The sequence below is a fragment of the Cynoglossus semilaevis genome, chromosome 3 (genome assembly GCF_000523025.1).
Source record: "Cynoglossus semilaevis isolate Cse_v1.0 chromosome 3, Cse_v1.0, whole genome shotgun sequence".
NCBI classification, from domain to species: domain Eukaryota; kingdom Metazoa; phylum Chordata; class Actinopteri; order Pleuronectiformes; family Cynoglossidae; genus Cynoglossus; species Cynoglossus semilaevis.
In genome coordinates this window covers 4,173,967-4,192,347 of record NC_024309.1, presented here as the reverse complement: position 1 = coordinate 4,192,347, position 18,381 = coordinate 4,173,967, and the positions used below count along the sequence as shown (strand labels likewise).

Below are 18,381 nucleotides of genomic sequence, written 5' to 3'. Positions count from 1 at the left end.
GCTCAGAATAGCCTGGGCATAAATCTTGTGTTTGTCAATCAGGTGCAGATTGAGTGACAGGCACAGAACACCTCTTATGTAAACCCTTCCTCTCGCACCACTAAATTAGAGTGGCTGTTGCTACACAGGCCCTCGCCTCCTGCTTCCACTCAGACCAGACTGAGCGCTCTGTGCTCTGATGCAGAAGTTCACATTTTGGGAGCACGCCGGAACTACTTAGTGCCAGTGATGTTTTTCAGGGGGGACAGGTGGAAGGGAGTGACACAATTCTGGCTCTCAACAACCTTATTACATACATGTGTGCCCATCTCTGACACGTCTCAAGGCCTGGTTGAGGAAGCTATTTATTCTCCAACTACTGGCACGTACGCGTTCGAGTGGAATGCCGTTCAGAATGCAAAAAATATATTTAGTTCCTGCCAACAGACAGCAGAAGGCACCAGTGGGTCTAGCCCCTGTTTGAGAGCAGTTATTTCTGTCACAGCATGGGCTTTCAATTACTGTAATCTGCTGTTTGACTCCTGCAGGAACATCAGGCCGCCATTTTTATGGTAAAATAAATGAAAAATGAAAATACAATGTTTCTTTTTTTTTTTTTTTTGTTAAACTGAGGCCACTGCTAGTAAATAAAATGTGTGAACTGTTTACAGCACAGGTGTCAATCTCAGGCCCCTGGTGTAATTATATTTGGCCCACAAGATCATGTGTGTATTAGATCTGACCCGCCAGAATATAGCCACTACAAACTGGCGGGATTTGTAGTATTAGCAATGTGTGCACGATATTTAATTTCTCATGTGTTTATAATATTAAGCTCCAGATTTAATGTTTTCACAAAACTAAAGTTTGTTTCCACATGAAAAAATTCAACATTACATATCTTGAGAGATGGGAAAACATGCATAATTCTAGTAAATCTTTATGATATGATTGTTTTGCAAAAAGCATTTTGTGGAATCAGGTTTAATAAACTTAACAGATATATAGGGTTTTTTTATTAGATGTAAAAAAAAAACGGTTGACGGTTTTGACTTATTATGTGTTTCTTCAGGCACATTAGGTCCTTATGGGGTGGAAATACCCCACAGCTGCAGTGTGGCTGTTGCTCTAAATGTGATCCTCCTGTCAGAGCCTCAGAAAACAATCAAACGTTTCTACCATTCACTGCTCAGCTGCTGCATTTCTGCATTACAGACACGTGTCTGACACACACTTCCTTTTCTCCCTGTTAACATGGAGACTTGTCTACCTGGCCTTACATTTCCATTTCCATTAAACAGAATCCATTATTGTTCGTAGTTGGATGTCAATGTTTATTTGTCACAATAGTCTGGTCGTTGTAGAGTGTTCCCTGGTGAGGTGAAATATTCTGCCTGGTTTTAGACCTTGTGAGGTCTGTGCTTGTTTTGGAGGAGGTTTTATCTAAAGCTGAGAAAATCTATTGGCAAAGCCATGTGATTCAACAGGGATGAACGGAGAACAATGCCCAGATAACTGAATTACCTACCTGGTAGGAAAACACAAGGGCTGTGCCCTGAAACCAGGCAACTGGAAGGTCCTGTGTTTGTATAAGAACACAGTAGAGCAGCTCCTGCACAAACACATTTTGTCCTTTTTAATTGGTGAACAAGTCGTGCGTCGTTGCCCTAAGTCTCTTTCCTCTTCTCTATGTAAACAATGTAGGGTGTGTGATGAACACTTCAGAACAGGAGCAATAATTGGTTTTCACAGTTGTGCAAACTGCATGTAAAATGAATTATTTAGTATTTTATAAAAACTCATTAGCAGTGTATTCTATTATAACCATAAATACTAATATCACAAAAAGCTTAAAGTCATTGAAGCTAACAGACACTGTGTAATTATTATCTGATAAGTTTATGCGATTAGACATCTATTTGTTTTTTTATATATTTCAATTAGAATCCACAGACAATAAAAGACAAAGCAGAGCAAATTACTTCAGTATACTTTGCCTTCGTACTTTGTAACTCTTTGTATGAAAATTAACTAACACGCATATCATTTTTTACTATCACCAGAATTTTTGTCAAACATGTGACAAACAGTGTGATAACATGAATGAAAGGAAACACCACTCCTTTAAAAGTGATACCAAAAATACTATTTTTTAATAATTTAATGTAAGCCTTATTTTCATCAATAATATCCAGGTATATGACATGTAAAACCTAGGTTTGGCCATTGGTTTTGATTTGCAGTTGGCCCTTTAAACGTTGTAGTGAGAAAGAAATCGGAGACCAGTGTTGAAACTCGGCACCTCACGTTAAATTCTTGATGCCGATGGACACCACTAATGAAACCCTGCAGCTCAAAATAGAAATTATATGCACTTAACGCTTAAGGTGACAGCTGTAATACAGTCTATCAGACTCTAATTAACTTTAATTAACTATTTAGGACTCCTGCAGGACACTTCATCAGTGTTGATATAGTCATTCACTGAAGATAGCAGTTTGAAGTCCACTTTGTTTGTCTGCTAATAAATATTTTTTTATCATACCCATACAGATAAAGAGAAAGTCCAAGGGCCACGTATGAAACCATGAATTTTTGAATGTAGCATATTAGCTATAGCATTTTTTTTCTTTGATGCGAAAGCACAAATAATAAGTGCTGAATGTAGCTGGATGAAGTTAGATGTATGTGTTTCACACCTTTTTTTAGCTGTGACACACCCCCTAGAGGCTGCTCGTGCAACTTCAGGGGTGCAGGCACCACACTTTGGGAAGGTATAGAAGGTGTATTAGTGCAGCGATACATAGATGGACGGTGAAATCCTTGAATATATAGTACAGTGAAAATACAGTTATTCTGCCTGTTCATTAAAATGTTAAAATTTTTAATCAGATTTTTAGCAAGGATTTTCATTGCCCTCAAATTTGACTGCCCCACTAGATATAAAACTGCTCTCAAATGCATGTAGTTTCTTGTCATTGTTGATTTTCATATAGTGATATGATTTTATACAATAGCCATTGCCTTCTTGTTTGTTTGTTTTTTTGTTATTGTTCCACACAGGACTGAATATTAGTAATACATTCTGAGAGTTCTATTCTCTAATCTGCCAACCTGAGTGAACACTAGCTTCTCCTTCTCTGAGAAGTCAAACTTTTTAAATGTCCTGGAGGAGTTCCTGCTGCAGTCCCAAACCTACTGAGATCTCTAATGAAGGCTTTACCTTCCAGGCAGGCATATTTCTCCAAATGACAGTAATTTACATATGATGTATTTAGAGAAGAAGAGGGCAGGCTAATTCTATTTAGAGATTTTCCTTTGTTTTAGGAGTCATTAGCAGCTCGCTCAAATCTAATTTTTTCAATTTCATCAGGCCATCTTGCAAAGCCTCTGTGAGCTCATCAGAGAGGAGCATTTATTGCTAAGTGTTCTCTATTGCATTAGCACACAATAAAGCGGCCAGGGACTGCTACAGACGTTTATGTGGAATCCAGTTAACACTCCGCCAATTCGTTTTTTATTGGGACACAATCAATTTTTATTCATTTTAAAGCCAGAATGCTTTCTTTCATTGTGTGCCTTCCCCAGCTTATTACACCCTAAACTAATTACTCATTTGTTTTCACAAAACCCTGATGTTTATGTTAAAGATTTCCCTTTTGCAATTGCTCCGCGTACATTCATATGCATAAAGTGAGAATTTTTTTTTGGGTGTTACATATGTCTTTCATTATCCAGCATAATTATTGTGTTAATTAAATTTGTAGAAACCTGGCAATAACAATAAAGTCTGATTAAAAACACATGTCACGGCAGAGTGGAGAACTGAGGGAATACAGTGAGTCATCGGACCAGACTCTGGTCAGATCTGGCCTTAACGGCATCTTTATGGCTTTTATTTTTAAAAATTGCGGGTTAACATCCCCAAGGAAAAAAATTAAGGTAAAGTTAGCTTAAGCTGTTATTATGGACGGGACTAAAAAACTGATGTATATGTGAAATGAAATACCTGAATAATATTCAAACACTCAAACCAATCCTACGTAAATATTTTTTTGTTTTAAATTAAAGATTCTTTTTTGAGTGACTTTATAAATTAGCTGTTGTTGGAAATATTAACTCACCATTATTCAGACTAATGTCCAGTTAACCAAATTAAAGGTGTCCTTTTTTTTAACGAACTTGAAACAATATACCTATTTTTAATTTTTTTCACAGTTTAGCAATAAAATGTGGACCTAAAGCTGGCTGTTGTCAGTTTTTCTTTGCTAGTTTACCCTTTTATTTTTGACATCATTTTCTCGTCAAAAGTCACATCAGCTAACAGTGAAAGTACTGTCACTTTCTGTGGCCTAATTGATGTAACTTCCATTTAGTTTTCTAAGTCATTTGAGGAACTAAAGGGCACCAAAAGTGTTATGACCACTAAAGTGAAGCACATATTGTTTATGTATGTAATTTTAACTATTTTTGTTAATGTTTTTGGGTAACTTCTTGGTATTTTTTTACAATTTTCTTCAGAGCTAGAAAAATTAGACTTTCCTGAATATATTAACTGCTTTGCGTCTATTGAGATGGCTGAGCAACTCTGAACCGTTTTGCAAAAGTACTTTTGAAACTTTAGTATTTTGTCCCTCTGCCCCTTTGAAAAGTTTGGACACCTTTGCTCTGGACAGTTGAACCCAGCCCTTTTGCCCTTGACATCATCTATTGTCAGTAATGTCTATCTGATGTGATATATTGCATCATATACTGTAATAATGTCTTTCAACTCATTAGCAGCTCTGTGTAGCAGGTAATGCAGTATTTTAGATAATAAAAAGGAAAGTGTGATGTTAAAATAGCTCTGGAGAGCCACACTATACACAGTGTGTTTTATTGTAATCAAAACTTTATGCTGCTATTTATTTTGGTGTCTGTGTGAATGGAGAACCTGATCCATGTGTGGCAGGAAAAGGCAGAGCAAGTCATCTGAGTGTGAGCCTGATGTGTGTATCTTCACTGTGGTCTGATAATTAGAGTGCTTAAGTGCTCCTGGAGACAAGACAACTCAGATACCCTCTTCCTTTTCTGCCCCTCCTCTCCTTCACCAAGAAGGTCTTTAATGGCTCCTAGTCCACTGTGATATGCCTTATTGTTTGGTATCCAGTGTACCTTGTAGCATCACCATTTACACCGAAGGGAAACATAATGCAAGAGTCCGATTTGTACCCTTAATATTTCAACGTTGTTATTGGCAAAAAGTTAAAAAAAAAAATCCTCTGTTTGCATTTTAAGTTCAAAATACAAAAATAATTTATAGGTAGATTTTTTTTCTTCCTCTCTTCCAGTTTTGTGGATTTGTCTTCCAGCCGTATCTGGAATGCTTTCAACACATTGATGAGATGACAAGTTATCATTGATCTGTCCTTACTTAGCGGCATCCATTAAATAATGTATGGGCTACTCCTGTGCATTACCAGTGCACTCTCCTGTCCTGAGCCATTAGAGGAGTGGAGCACTGGGCCCTCTCTAGAGGCTCCAGGCCTTCAGAGGCCTGTGGGCTTCCATTTAATTAAATTATCCAATAATGAAAACTCCCATAATGAGATTAATTTTAATTATTAATCAGCGGCCGATTTGACAGAGAGGCCGCATTCATAATATATGAACTGGATAAACATTTTTCAATTCATGACCTTTTCCCGTCGTTAAAGGTGTAATTTATTAAGTGCTTCTCAGCTGCCAGAGGTGGTTATGGTGCAGATATTGACCACCCGGCCTACAGGTCACAGCAAGGCGCTGCTGATGTGCTTAAATATAATTTAATAATGTGTATTTTAATAATAAATTAACGCCACAACAATTTTTCTTTCTCCTGCATGCTTGTATAGAATCCACCAATAGTCATTTCTGATGTGGCCAGCAGAGGCAGCAGTCCAGGGTGGCATCTTGTCGTGGGTGGGCATCGGCAAAACTTTCTACCTTTGCCTAATTAATTAAGGGGTTCATTGCTTGTATAGTACACCATGACAGATTTGAAGTTTACTTTCAAAATTACAAACTGGAACTTTCTGGGGATTAGGTTAGTCATTTTTTTTATTCTTTAATGAGATTTTATGCAGAATCCTTGATGAAATTTATTTCATACCTAAAGGGTATGAACATTATGCCTGATTTTTTTTTTTTTTTTTGTTCTCTGATGTTTGTATATCTCAATCAGGTTGACACAATGATTCCCCCTGTGTGAGCACATTAGAAGACATTGGTAACTGGCCAACGAAGTACGGGAAGATTGTGGACTGTCACACAGTGTGAAACTGTAATAAGCTGGCATCAAAGTGTGTTTATTTGTCTTCTCGGGCAGGAGAGATGGTGGTACAGCTGACATCTGAAAGCTGATACTTTCCTGGAAACCTTTTTTCTTCTTTTGTGCTTTAAAGTAGCACATTTACAGCCGTGTGAATTGTCTGTGAATGTACAGAAAATATGAAGGTGAAGAGCAGCAGATGTGTCTTCAACGGACAAGGATGTCATTGGGATAAGAGCAAAGTGCATTTATCAAGGCTTCATCAATACTGAATTAATAATTCAGGCAGAGTCTGGGGCTTCTTTGGGACAGGGTTTCAGCCAGCTTGGTTATTTTCTAAATTGCATAGTCATCATGCAATGGATGGGCCTGGCTTTTTCAGAGGGTTATTGTTGAGAAAGTCTGTTGACATGATGGACTTTGTTGAGATGCAGAGTGAGCCTGCTGCCTGAGTGTTGTTGTTTGTTAGGTATCCAAAACAAAAAGCACAGACATAAATATTTTACAAATAAACGAAACATTACACATTACAAAAATGACTTTCTCTCAAAACATATATACACAGTATATGTATGTTGCAATACAACAGACACATAAATATGTTGTATATATGCAATAATATACTACATAGTATATAATAATATTAATATGCCTATATATATTTATATACATACACACACACATGTTTGTATATATGCATATGTATATGTGTGTGTGTGTGTGTGTAGTGTGTAACTGTAAACGTTCAAATATCAAGCAGCTAACAAATTCCTAAAGCTCAGCTAAAACTAGCTACTGTTTAAAAAGTATTTTCCTACCATAGCTGGCATGCCTTGAACATCGATATTGAAACAAAGTAACTGGTAACATAAAATGTGGCCATGTGCACCCTCTAGGCCCCGGGCCAGATTTTGCATTCGCCTGCATCGGTCAGAGCAGACATGACTATTCACACATTGCTCTTTGTTGTTCCTCCTCCAGTCCTTTCACAGAAAACTTCCTCAGGCTCACAGAAAACAATCAGACATTTCTTTCTATTGTGATGTGTTCATGGTGCCTGGGCCCAGGTGCAGCATTAGCTGAACATTCTGTGAGCAGTGAACAAGCAAACCCATCAATTACCTGAAGCCAGTTTTGTGATAAGTCCCATTCAGATAAATGGGGGGTGGAGGGGTATAATTGCTCATAGCAGCCTTACCTGTTCCAATAGTGAGCTATTCTTTTACATTGTTTCCACGGCAACTACAAGTTCTTCTGACCTATAAAAAGTTGCCACTTTTGTAACTGATCCCTGACCAGGCGCCTGTTTGTTTCCATGGCAGGCCTTCAGTGTTATTTATAGCTCTATCTAGCTGGTTCATGTAGACACAGAAAACATTAGACAACTATTTCATTTTTTAGAAAAAATAATTCTTTGTTGCCTTTGACAGACCAAAATAAAAGCCACCTGAGGCCTCGGCAAATCACCATGTCAAACGTCTGTTATTCTTCTCAGTATGAAGTGTAGGGTTGAAACAAAGAATGTAACAGAAAACGTTTATTTTGGATCCGGATGTGATGCCCCGGATGCCCCGCATTTCTTTGTTGTGGTTTGGTTTGTGTTCACTGAGAAGTTGTTAAGAGCTGCTGGTATTGATGAGTCATGAGTTCATCGTCAGAGTTCCCCTTCAGTTCAGCTCTACTCCTATCACTGTGTGCATCTCTTATCAAGAGCATAATCACAGAATCCTTTATATTAAAGTGATAATTTATCCCTGATTCACAGGGTCTATCTCCTGATTCACCGGTAGATTCATTATCAAAGGTGTGAATTACAGGGTTCATGAAGAGATCTCCCTCCAGGCAGTTGGCAGCCCCGTGTGATACGTTGGTTTTACATCTGTGTCTGACTTTTAGCCCTTTTATACGGCGCTAATACTTTGAGTTGTTGGCCGCAGTACAATCGTTGCTGTAAGCAGAGCTCACGTTGTTCTTGAAAACAACATGTAGACACAGTAGGAAAGGTTGGAGTCCACAACTGAGATCTTAAGAGGCAGCACGACAGATGGAATGGAGATGGACTTTTAAAAGTGGAGAGATATCGATAGGAATCTATTTAGGTTATGGACTAGATACATTAAGTTAACTAACAATCAATCATTTCTGTCTTCAGAGCTTTTTAATGCACGTAGATCTTAACCTGTCAATACATTCTCAGCTTAATGCCCACTCTTTAACACCAGCACTGTGGTTACTGGCGTGCCATGGTCTGTTTGTAACTTCCTTCTAAAAGGCAGCTTTGACTGTACAGCCTTCCTATGGAACCCTGCAGGATTCCTGTAAGGCTGCTTTAAACTAAAGAGAGTTCTTCAAAAGAAGAGGCCACATGGAAGCTGCCAGTCGAGAAGTACTTTGTCAAATAACACAAGCACAGATTAAACATTTGTTTGCACAACACTACTGAAGAAACCTTAAGCTGACTCGTGACTTTTCTTTTTCTTATTGTACTCAAAGCTTAACTTGGCATACAGCAGTACGAGATGGGCAACAAGACGTTTATTTCTCAAAAGTATTTCAGCGTACGAATTCTTTAATGTTTAAATTTATTTAAACAAGAGATACTATTTTCTGTTTTGCCATGAATGCTGTTTTTGGGAACATTACTGTAATTTTGCTATTTCCAAAACAATTTTTGTAATTACTTTTCAGTTCATTAATATGTAGATAATTATTTAATTCATAACAATTTATTATAATTATACCCCATTGTTGTTCAATTATTTAAAATAGTGACAAACTCCTATTCTAACACAATTCTAGCTGATGCTACCTATACTACTTCTGAGTTAAAGCCTTAAAAGCCAGTTTGGAAGCTGCTTAGCTATGAACATAAGGCTGTTGGCGAGTGAAAGCACCGACAGATGTACTATTAAGTATTCATTTTACATGCTATACATTTGAACGGTTGTACATGTGAATATCAAGCAATGGTTACAACTTCAGGGCTGGTGATGACAATGTTTTGTTTAAAAATGCTATACAACTATATCAATTCATTTGTATTACTTTTTCACTAGCCTCACATGTTTACATTACGCTGCGTAACAGGCCCACCACTCTAATTGTACAGTATTTCATTTTACTGTAAGGACCGTTGCGGAATGAACCAAAGAATTCCAAATGGAGAACAAACAAAGAGAGGGAAAGAACAAAATATGAGACTGAGGTCTCTCCAGATGAGATACAACATATTTCCACACACTACAAAGGGAGAGTGTGCTGTAAGGATTGCATTGCAAATTCCATTTCCTCGTAGAGGAAGTCACCTTTTAACAGGGCCACTGCTGTTCTGAACACATGAAGAGGAAACAAACATGGGAAGTTGGCATAGCATCCAGTCCAGTCGGCCTCATTGATGTCTTTCACAATGATATGTTTGTCCAGATGAGCTGCAGGGACTGCCTGAGATCTCAGGAGGGTAGAAACATCTCTGTGTTAGTATGAATTAAAGGTTTTTGATTGTTTTAAATTAATGTTAAAAATAAAATTATGAAATTACTGACTGTCATGCTGTTGCAAAAATGTCAGTTGGCCCTGAGATCAGTCATGGCAGTCAGACCAGTTCTATTGTTCTTATATCTGCTTTTCTCTTTTAAATCCTTTTTTGATTTCAGTGAGCTCATTTCAAAATGTTTTTGGTTTCTCTCCATGTGTAGTGTTCATGTTTATGCTGTCTTTTTGCAAAATATACGAACACGATTAACAAATCGTAACTCATACTTCTGAGTTAATGTTCATGATTTAGTGCTGGCTGGTTTGGGATATTCTTACTTACTAATTATTTGGCTGAAGTTTAGCTGGTCTTTTTTATGTATATTATATCCCTTTTTATTTAAATACTGTAACTTGTATCTGTATTTTTTACCTTTAGTTACTTGATGGTATATTTCTGGACAGCATTTAGCTTTTTATACACTAATTTATACACTCACACATTCTATATATAGATGTATATATTTATATTCTTCTATGTTCTTCTTTTTTGTGACAGTGTATCACTACACGTGTGATTGTGCCTTTTCTTTGTCATATGTAAAATAACTTGGACAGCACTTCCTGTCCACTGGATATTGATAGCTCGACAGTGGCGCTGTAGTAAAAACAATAAATGAAAGGTTGTCTTTCTTAGTTACACCAACTTCAGCGACATGTAGCAGGCACATGCTCGGAAGTCGCCACAATTTTTTTTTAGTTTTGCAATAAAGTATTAGCACATGCATCAGCACCCCTCCTACATAGTTTACCCTGTTATTATCCCGGTGGTTATTTTGGAGACTTGTAATGCTTCATGTCCCTCTGACACCAACAAGATCGGACAGACCTACTGCTTTGGCAAGCCGTTAATAGTTCGCGCTGTCCTCAAGGCTGTGAAAAATTGCACAGCTCAGCATGTTTCCTGCTGTTCCATAAAACGGGGAACATTTGGTGCCAAGATAATCTGAGCCTGTGCTTCTTTAAGTGCACATGCACGAGGTGGCTCAGCAGACAGATACTGTAAGCCCAGCTGTTAAGTCTGCGCAGGAGTTAAAAGTTACTGAAAAGTGGTATCCAATGGCAGTGGCCATTCATCACTGCGAACGCTCCAACTGTGCTCACTTTGCACTTGCTTCGTGGAGAACAAATGTGGATGTAGGATAAATATAAGTTATTTTCCGGTCTGAAGTATTTGTGTTTTATTTATGTAGGGCAGATAGCTGATTGGTAATACCCCAGATTTAAATAGCCTTGTCTGTGCTTTTGTATCATCCCTTGGCAAACGCAGCACCGTGGCTCAAATGTGGAAGCATATTCTGTCAGTGAGACAGACCAGCTTGGGCAGCGCTGCCTCTTTTGTAACTGTATTCAGTCACTAAGCAGAATGGCATGGGCCCAAACTAAGTGGCTTTCATCTGTCCAATTCAAGCAGACGTTTGACCCCAGTCATTTGCCTAATGTGTTTTTGTTATGTGTACTCCTGGCTTCACAAATGTCACAGTGGCTGGACGAGTGGGGATTTGCTGTGTTACTTGGGGGGATGGAGGGGTCAGGAAGAGGGAGTCAGCCCAAGGAGGTGGGGTTGCAAGGCAGCAGTTATGTCTATAACCTCTGCATTTTGTAGTCAATCCCACTGGGAGTTGGTGGCGGTGTGGTGAACATAAGTTCCCAGTGATGACCTGATCGTTGGCTAGTCCCCCAGCACTCTGCTGACCAGGGCCAACTGAGCAGGCAGCTGTGGTGGAGACGGGGAGTGCCACATTTCTGGCCGCCTGGGTTGTGCAAGCCAGTCCTAGACAGTTGGAGCAGCCCTAACAAATGCTTCCATTAAATGGCTGCTGAAAATTTATTACCAAACATAGTGGTATTTTAGGGAGCAGCGGACCTAGTTTAGTGACATTGTTGACGTTGAGCTTTCATTTTTATTGAAGAAAAGTCAAAGTAGTTTCAATATATTTAAGTTTTCGAGGACAGTATTATGTAAGGCTTGGACATGCTAGCCGACTATATTCTCAATTGTTTAATTTTGTATAGCTTAATACTTGAAGAAAATTAACAAATGGCTTGAAGAAATTGCTAAAATCTGAGTTATGAAATAGCGTAATTTACCTAGGAAGTCTCAAATATTGGTGAAAATATGTGTTATACATTTCATGATTTTACCCTGATGAAAGTGCAAAAAATAATTCTAACTAAAATGTTGCCAACCCAAACACATTTCCAAGCCCCACCATTGGTCCCCAGACCACACTGTGGTCATGCACAATAGAGCAGAAGACTTTTTCCATTTGTAAATTAAACTGTTTCCTGCTATTGAGTTGTGATCAATGTATTTTCAATACCAATGTGTTCCTTGTTGCAAATACCAATGAAGCAGAGTGAAGTGATATACAGAGACAAGAGTCCTAATATATTTCCCACAAACCATATTTAAGTGACTTATTCATGTGCATTTACTCTTCCTGCACTCTTCATCTGTTAACAGGCTGTATATTTTAGGCTTAGAGCTCACGGTGATACTTTCAACCATGGTGATGTCTCATTATGAGTAATAGGTCTCTAAAGCGTGCTTGTTTGGCTTATTTGGGGCCATTGGAGAGCAATAAAGTGTCTGAGGATTTTCAGAGTCCTTATAGACTTTCCCCAGGTGTGCTGTGCTGCTCATAAAGTACGACTTGTCTCACAAGGTAGATTGAAGGTTAAACGTGCCTAGTGAACATTTCCCCTCTAAATACCAGCTAATATACGGTACAGTACGCACTTTCTTATTTCTTTGTCGTGGGATTTCTGTGCAAGCAGTACAATGAAATAGATTTTCGACTTCACATGTTCTTCGTGTTTTGTTTGGAACCAAAGTGGCAGTAACAGTAGGGCCACTCTGTAATTTATATTCTGTGACATCCATTTCCTTTGTTCCATGCTTTCCATTGAGGGAAGGCTCCCATGTATTTTCTCAGTTTTTAGTTATTCAGAGTTTACTTTTATCACTGTACTCGAGGCGGGCTAACCTTGTGTTTATTTATGAGGAACTCAGGCTTCACCCTGAACTTTCATTCACCACATAAAAGCGCTCCACTTGCTACTAATTTACCTTTAGGGACTTGGAAATTATCTGTCTATGCTGTCAGAATCTCTTCTTTTGTGGCAACGACTAATCTTCATCAAAGTGTTTCCCCAGGGTTTAATGAATGCCTGGTAAAAAGATAGGTTAATGTTTTTCATATAAACGAAAATACAGAGGCTGAGCGTTCTTATTATTGAGCTTAAAACATGGTTTATTGTTTAAATGTTCCTGTGTTAGTTGTTAGTTGAGCTGACATGAAAACACCACCTGTAAACACAAAAAAATCTTTAAAACGAATTTACATAAAGGATAACAGCTATAAAATATGTAAACATGCATGTTTTTGCAATTTTATACTATACATACTTATATAGAGAGAGCTTTCTGACAGCAAACTCTGCAGCAAACTCATGTCCCACTTGTATTGAGACGGAGACTGGAGCGTAGGGGGTTTGTGGGGTTTTTTTTCCCTTGACTTAATAGGTGACCACTTCACCTGGTAATGCCTGAATAAATATATAACAATTGTTATTTTTGTCCAAAGTTATCCTTAGTTCAGATTTCTCATCTTGGAGGAGGGTTTTTGGAGTGTTGAGACCTGTGTCGAAAAAAAAAAAAAAAGGAACTCGATCCCCTCGTGTGTGACATTGTATAAACACTGTAGTAGCTCTGCTCAAACAACTTTGCAGTATATGCATATGAAAATATTGCAACTGTGTCACTGGGGTGTTAGCATTTTGTTTCATCCGTGCCATTTGATTCGTTGTCACACCGTTCCTGCTCCTTTCCCACTGTTTATATGTTCTTTGTCAGAATAAGTAAACTCACTCTGCTGAGATGTTCACCTTAAGGTAACAGCAGGAGGAACCGATCAGCACATTCGAACATGTGAAACTTTCCAACCACCACAGCAGGCCTCCAGTGAGATGCACATTAGTCGTCATTCTTAATCTCAAAGATGGAATTGGCAGCATTTGTTAGCGTTGGGTCTGTTTTGCTGTGTGTGTGTGAGGAGCCGAAGCTGGAGCCCTGCTGGCAGTCAAAGATAGTGCAGCTCTTTCTTTGCTCTCGACCCCACATGAAGATTCCCATCAAGATAATCCTTAATAGAGAATGGCTTCACATTTAATCTTAGCTCTCTTCTCCAATTTCCTACTTGATATGGTTTTTGGCCAGGGTGGGTTTGGTGCCGATGTCAGTTGGACACTTTCACTGCGTCTCTTTTGTTGAGTGTCCACTTGGCACATGGGCCAGGTTCTAAGCTTTTAGAGTCACAGCAAGCATTATTGCTTATTATTCAGGTGTATGATAACATGTTTGCCCAAAGTCTGGCCTGGGGCCCAGTCATGACACTGGGATGTGTGGCCAACAAGTTCTGATACTTTTATGGCCAACCACTATAGTAAGAAAGATATTTAAGACTTTTTGACAGTTATTCTCTGAATGTGTTTTAAATAATGGCCTGATAAATGTTGTCTGATTATAATTATTTTTAAATAATGTTGTTTGCTAACCTATAGCCTTATTTGGTATTTCCTTTTTTGGTGATTTGTACGTGTTAATATTTTTTTCATTTGAAATTAGTTATCTGTGAGGTATTTTTAATGTTATGAAAGAGACCTGATGCACATGTGCTGTGTTTATTGCAGCTCTGATTTAAAACATACCTTGCGGAAAAATCTGTCTTCAGTTCAGTCAGTGATGCATAAGCAGCCTTGAATAATGATATTGTGCAATTTTAAAATAAGCACATTGCAAAATTACATTTCAATCTAATTTTTTACATCTGCTTATTGAGCAACAGACAAATTCACTAACCTAATTGTGGTGTGTACGCCGCTGCTATTAGAAATAGTCACTTGAGAGTCCCTAAGCATCCTCTGGCAAATTAAGTTATCTGTTACCTGTTGGGTGTGCAATATATTCCGTGCACTGACGGTGAAACATAAGCTTGTGGATTCACCTGTGGGTCGTCGGTGAGAAAAGGGAGGAGGGGGTTGGATTTTCAGCTCGTCCCTGCGCACATATCATTACTACAGTGTGTTTAAATCACAGCTCTCATCTATTTCTGTCAGCTCCTTGTTGACTGCTGCTGTACAGAGGTGGCTCAGTGTTGACCTGCTTTCAGCGAGGCCCGTGAACTCAGGAGTTGATCTGGAAAAAAAAATCAATGAGTTATCAGTCGGTATATTTTCATTGGACAGAATATGACGTGCTGCAAAAACAAACAATTTTTGATTGTGATGTTTTGGTCACTGCTCGGACGCATTTATGTTGCTCGTCGTCACATTAGTTATTAGTGATTGGACGTAGCAGCAGTGTGTATGTGAGTATATATATATATATATATATGTGTGTGTGTGTGTGTGTGGTGTGTGTGTGTGTGTGTATATAGACCCCACTGGTTACACAGTACGCTATTCTTTTTAGCCACGGGTGTTCTTTTTCTCTCAGCACCTCTTTACCATAGCAAATGTACGGTTTCCTCTTCCTGGGAAATAATTTTTCAGCTTTCAGTTGGTTTTCCAGCCTTAATTTTATTATGGGAAATTTAATTTTTTGTGGTCTTTCCCCTTCAAAACCATTCATTACGCTGAGTGGGTATTCTGAGGTAAAAGCAAAAGTTGTATGGGCCTCAACACCGGCTCAAATAAATCATCAGTTTGAACTCATCAGTAGCAGAATGGCCTTGTTGAGCAGCTTCACACAGTTGAAATAATAACCTGGAGCAGACAGAAGGCAGTCATTACCTTGCACACAGACACAGTGTGTTTGTGATGATGGAGGACTTCCACTGGAGTGCTGTTAGAGACCAGGGAACCAGAAGGCTGTTAAAGCCCCGGCCTCACTCACTGTTACCTGAGCAAAAATACAAAACAGGGCATTTTGGAAAATGCAGAAAAAAATGTCCTTCTTGGTGATGCAGATCGTCAGCTGCGATTTTTTTTAATTACTATGTTTTAGCATTTAGTTTTGAGAATTCTTTTCACAGGAAAAATTTAATATCAGTAATATTTAACTCATATTTTTGCTAATGTTCAAATCTCAGATTTCTGTATTTTCTCTTTTTTTTAATATTAATTGGAGTTTGAAATATATCCACTTTTATTTACCACCTCACCATTTTGCCATTTTAGTTCATTTTACTGTTTTTTTCCCCTGTATTTGTTTTGTTTTTTTTTATTTTATGTTTTGTCATTATTGTATTTTATCTCAGCCTCCCTTTTTTTACATTTTACAGTAAAACTCATCTCTTTCCTGTTTGTTCATCGCCGGTTTCTAAAATTCTTACCTTTTCCCCCCTTTTTTACACGTCTTGTCTATTTTGTCTTCACTCCAGACTCACCATCCGCAGCTGCATTTTCTATTATCTAGTCGTCCTTTTTGCCCTGTTTTTCATTTTGACCTTTTAACTTTTTGTCCTTTTTCCCTTTTGCCAACTTTTTTTTATTACACCTCAGCATCCCCTACTCCATTTTCTGCAGTAAATGCTCTTTTCTACTCGTCCTGAGTCTCCACTGATAGGATCTGAAGAGGACTCTATTGTTTAAAGCTGTGAGTGAATGACATATGGGGAGCTGGTGTGAGGCTCAACTCCCGCGTGCCTCCTCCAGACCTAAAGCCTTCCTGTGAGAGAGAGAGAGAGAGAGAGAGAGCAAAGAGGAAACTTTTCTGCATTTTCTAACAGCAGCAGCCTCCCTCTCTTTCTCCCTCTCCCTGCCTCATTCACTGCCCCTCTCTCGCCCTCCCTCCCTCTCTCCGGTTGCTCTCTCACTCTCTCTCTCTCTCTTTTTTTTCCCTCTTCCTCAGACACTCACCAGTCACTGCCTGAAGCAGTAATCGGACAACTCTCTTTCTCACTAGGACTGTGTCTCCTGAGATAACGCACAGGGCTCCATGGCTTCCACCACCTAAAATGAAAAAGAAAAAGTAGACTTGTAGTTTTTCCACTTTTCCTCCGCTGCACACTCTGCCGTCCCGTACAGAGCTGCTTTTAACAGAGACTTTCTGCTGTCCCTTGTGCCGGACTGAAGAATTTGTATGAAGATTATTTTTAAAAAGACAAGCAGTCAGACGGGATAAACACACTGGGACTCAACCATTATTGTAGTGAGTATTTCTCAAAATGTGAATTTTTGGTTTTATCTGTGTGTAACATGTTCCCATTTGTGGTTGTCTTTGTGTGTAAATGTGTTTTTGGAGTGTGTCAGTCAGTGTTTTGTGTGTGTAGAAATATATTTAATCATGTAGTGGCGCGTCAGATTTTAATACATTTCACAGAATATTTATGTTAAAAATGTAATTACCACACGTAACATGTCATTAATGTCAGTCATTTACAAAACCTTCCTATTATAACAAAAACTGGTAAAAACTAAACAGGACTCATTCAGAAATAATAACAGCTAAATATGAAGGTTTTAAATCTGGAGATGACAAATATAATTTTAAAAAATCCACTTGCAAAAAATATAAATGTTGGTGAAATTTTAATCTAACCCACATTAGATAAGCAACAGTAATAATGTGTAAATGCTGGAGCTGCTGTAGATTAGATTACAAATGATGTTAATGTGAAACAGTATTTTGTTTTATGGTCTTTATAAAAAAAATACTTTGAATAAATTTAAAACAATTTCAATAACAAAAACCTTATCTTCATATGTTTTGAAAAATATTTATTAAACAAAAATTTTATTTCTAAATATATTTTATTTTTAATTATACGATAAAAAACAGTCCTCTCTTCTCCGTCTTTATACGGTTTATGTTTTCGATCAGACAAGACAAACACACTGGTCCCATCAGGAGTCTCTCTGTTTTTCGACTGGCAGAACAAACAAACAACAAGAAAAAACCCGAAGACACAGTTGAAGCAGTTGACATTTAATGCCATCTGCTCCGGCCAGGAATGCTGCGAGGAGACCTGAGAGGCTCCCAGCGTCTGACCAAGACAACAGGCCTCGGCCGGCGGCCGTGAGAGACAGCGGCTCCGCTCGGTGCTGCCTCTTCCACTCGTAGTGAATCTCGCTGTAATGACACGGCTTCTGTAATTGAAGGATGTTCTGGTCAAATTGTCGTGTGCTTGATAACAGACTCGGATCACGAGTCGGGGAGTTATTGTACGGCGCGTGTGTACGTCCACCTCTGAAATTTAGATGTTTTCTTCATCCCTTTTTATCCTTTTCACCTTGTAATTTTGTGTTATTTTTAAAGGCTTTTCTCCTCCGGCTGTTTATAGAGGGCTGTGTTTGTAGATGAAAGAGAGGAAGCGGAGAGGTTAGGGGAGAATACGCCGTGCAGCCTGCGTCGGAGTGGCCTGTGCTCTCTCCCTGTAGATAAACATGACAGTGTGCTTGTGTTTGTGTGTGTGTCTGCCTGCTGCAGCCATTCACTCACTCACACAATAACCTTATTTATTCAATTAACAGATAATGAGGCAGCTGATTTGAACCTATTTACACTGGGTATTTACTTTGCACACAGAGGTAGAGAGGCAGAGATCAGGGTCTTTCTGTCTGTGTGGCTGCCGAAC

At 38.6% G+C, this 18,381-nt stretch overlaps 1 long non-coding RNA gene across 1 annotated transcript in view; it reads left to right on the top strand.

The window, feature by feature from the left end:
* The window catches only part of LOC112486861 (uncharacterized), a 26,433-nt gene extending 9,102 nt beyond the window's left edge, over window positions 1-17,331 (top strand). Inside the window, exon 3 of the long non-coding RNA XR_003049421.1 lies at window positions 16,656-17,331. This is a non-coding gene — a long non-coding RNA (uncharacterized LOC112486861). The remainder of the gene's footprint in view (window positions 1-16,655) is intronic.
* Window positions 17,332-18,381: the final 1,050 nt, after the last annotated feature.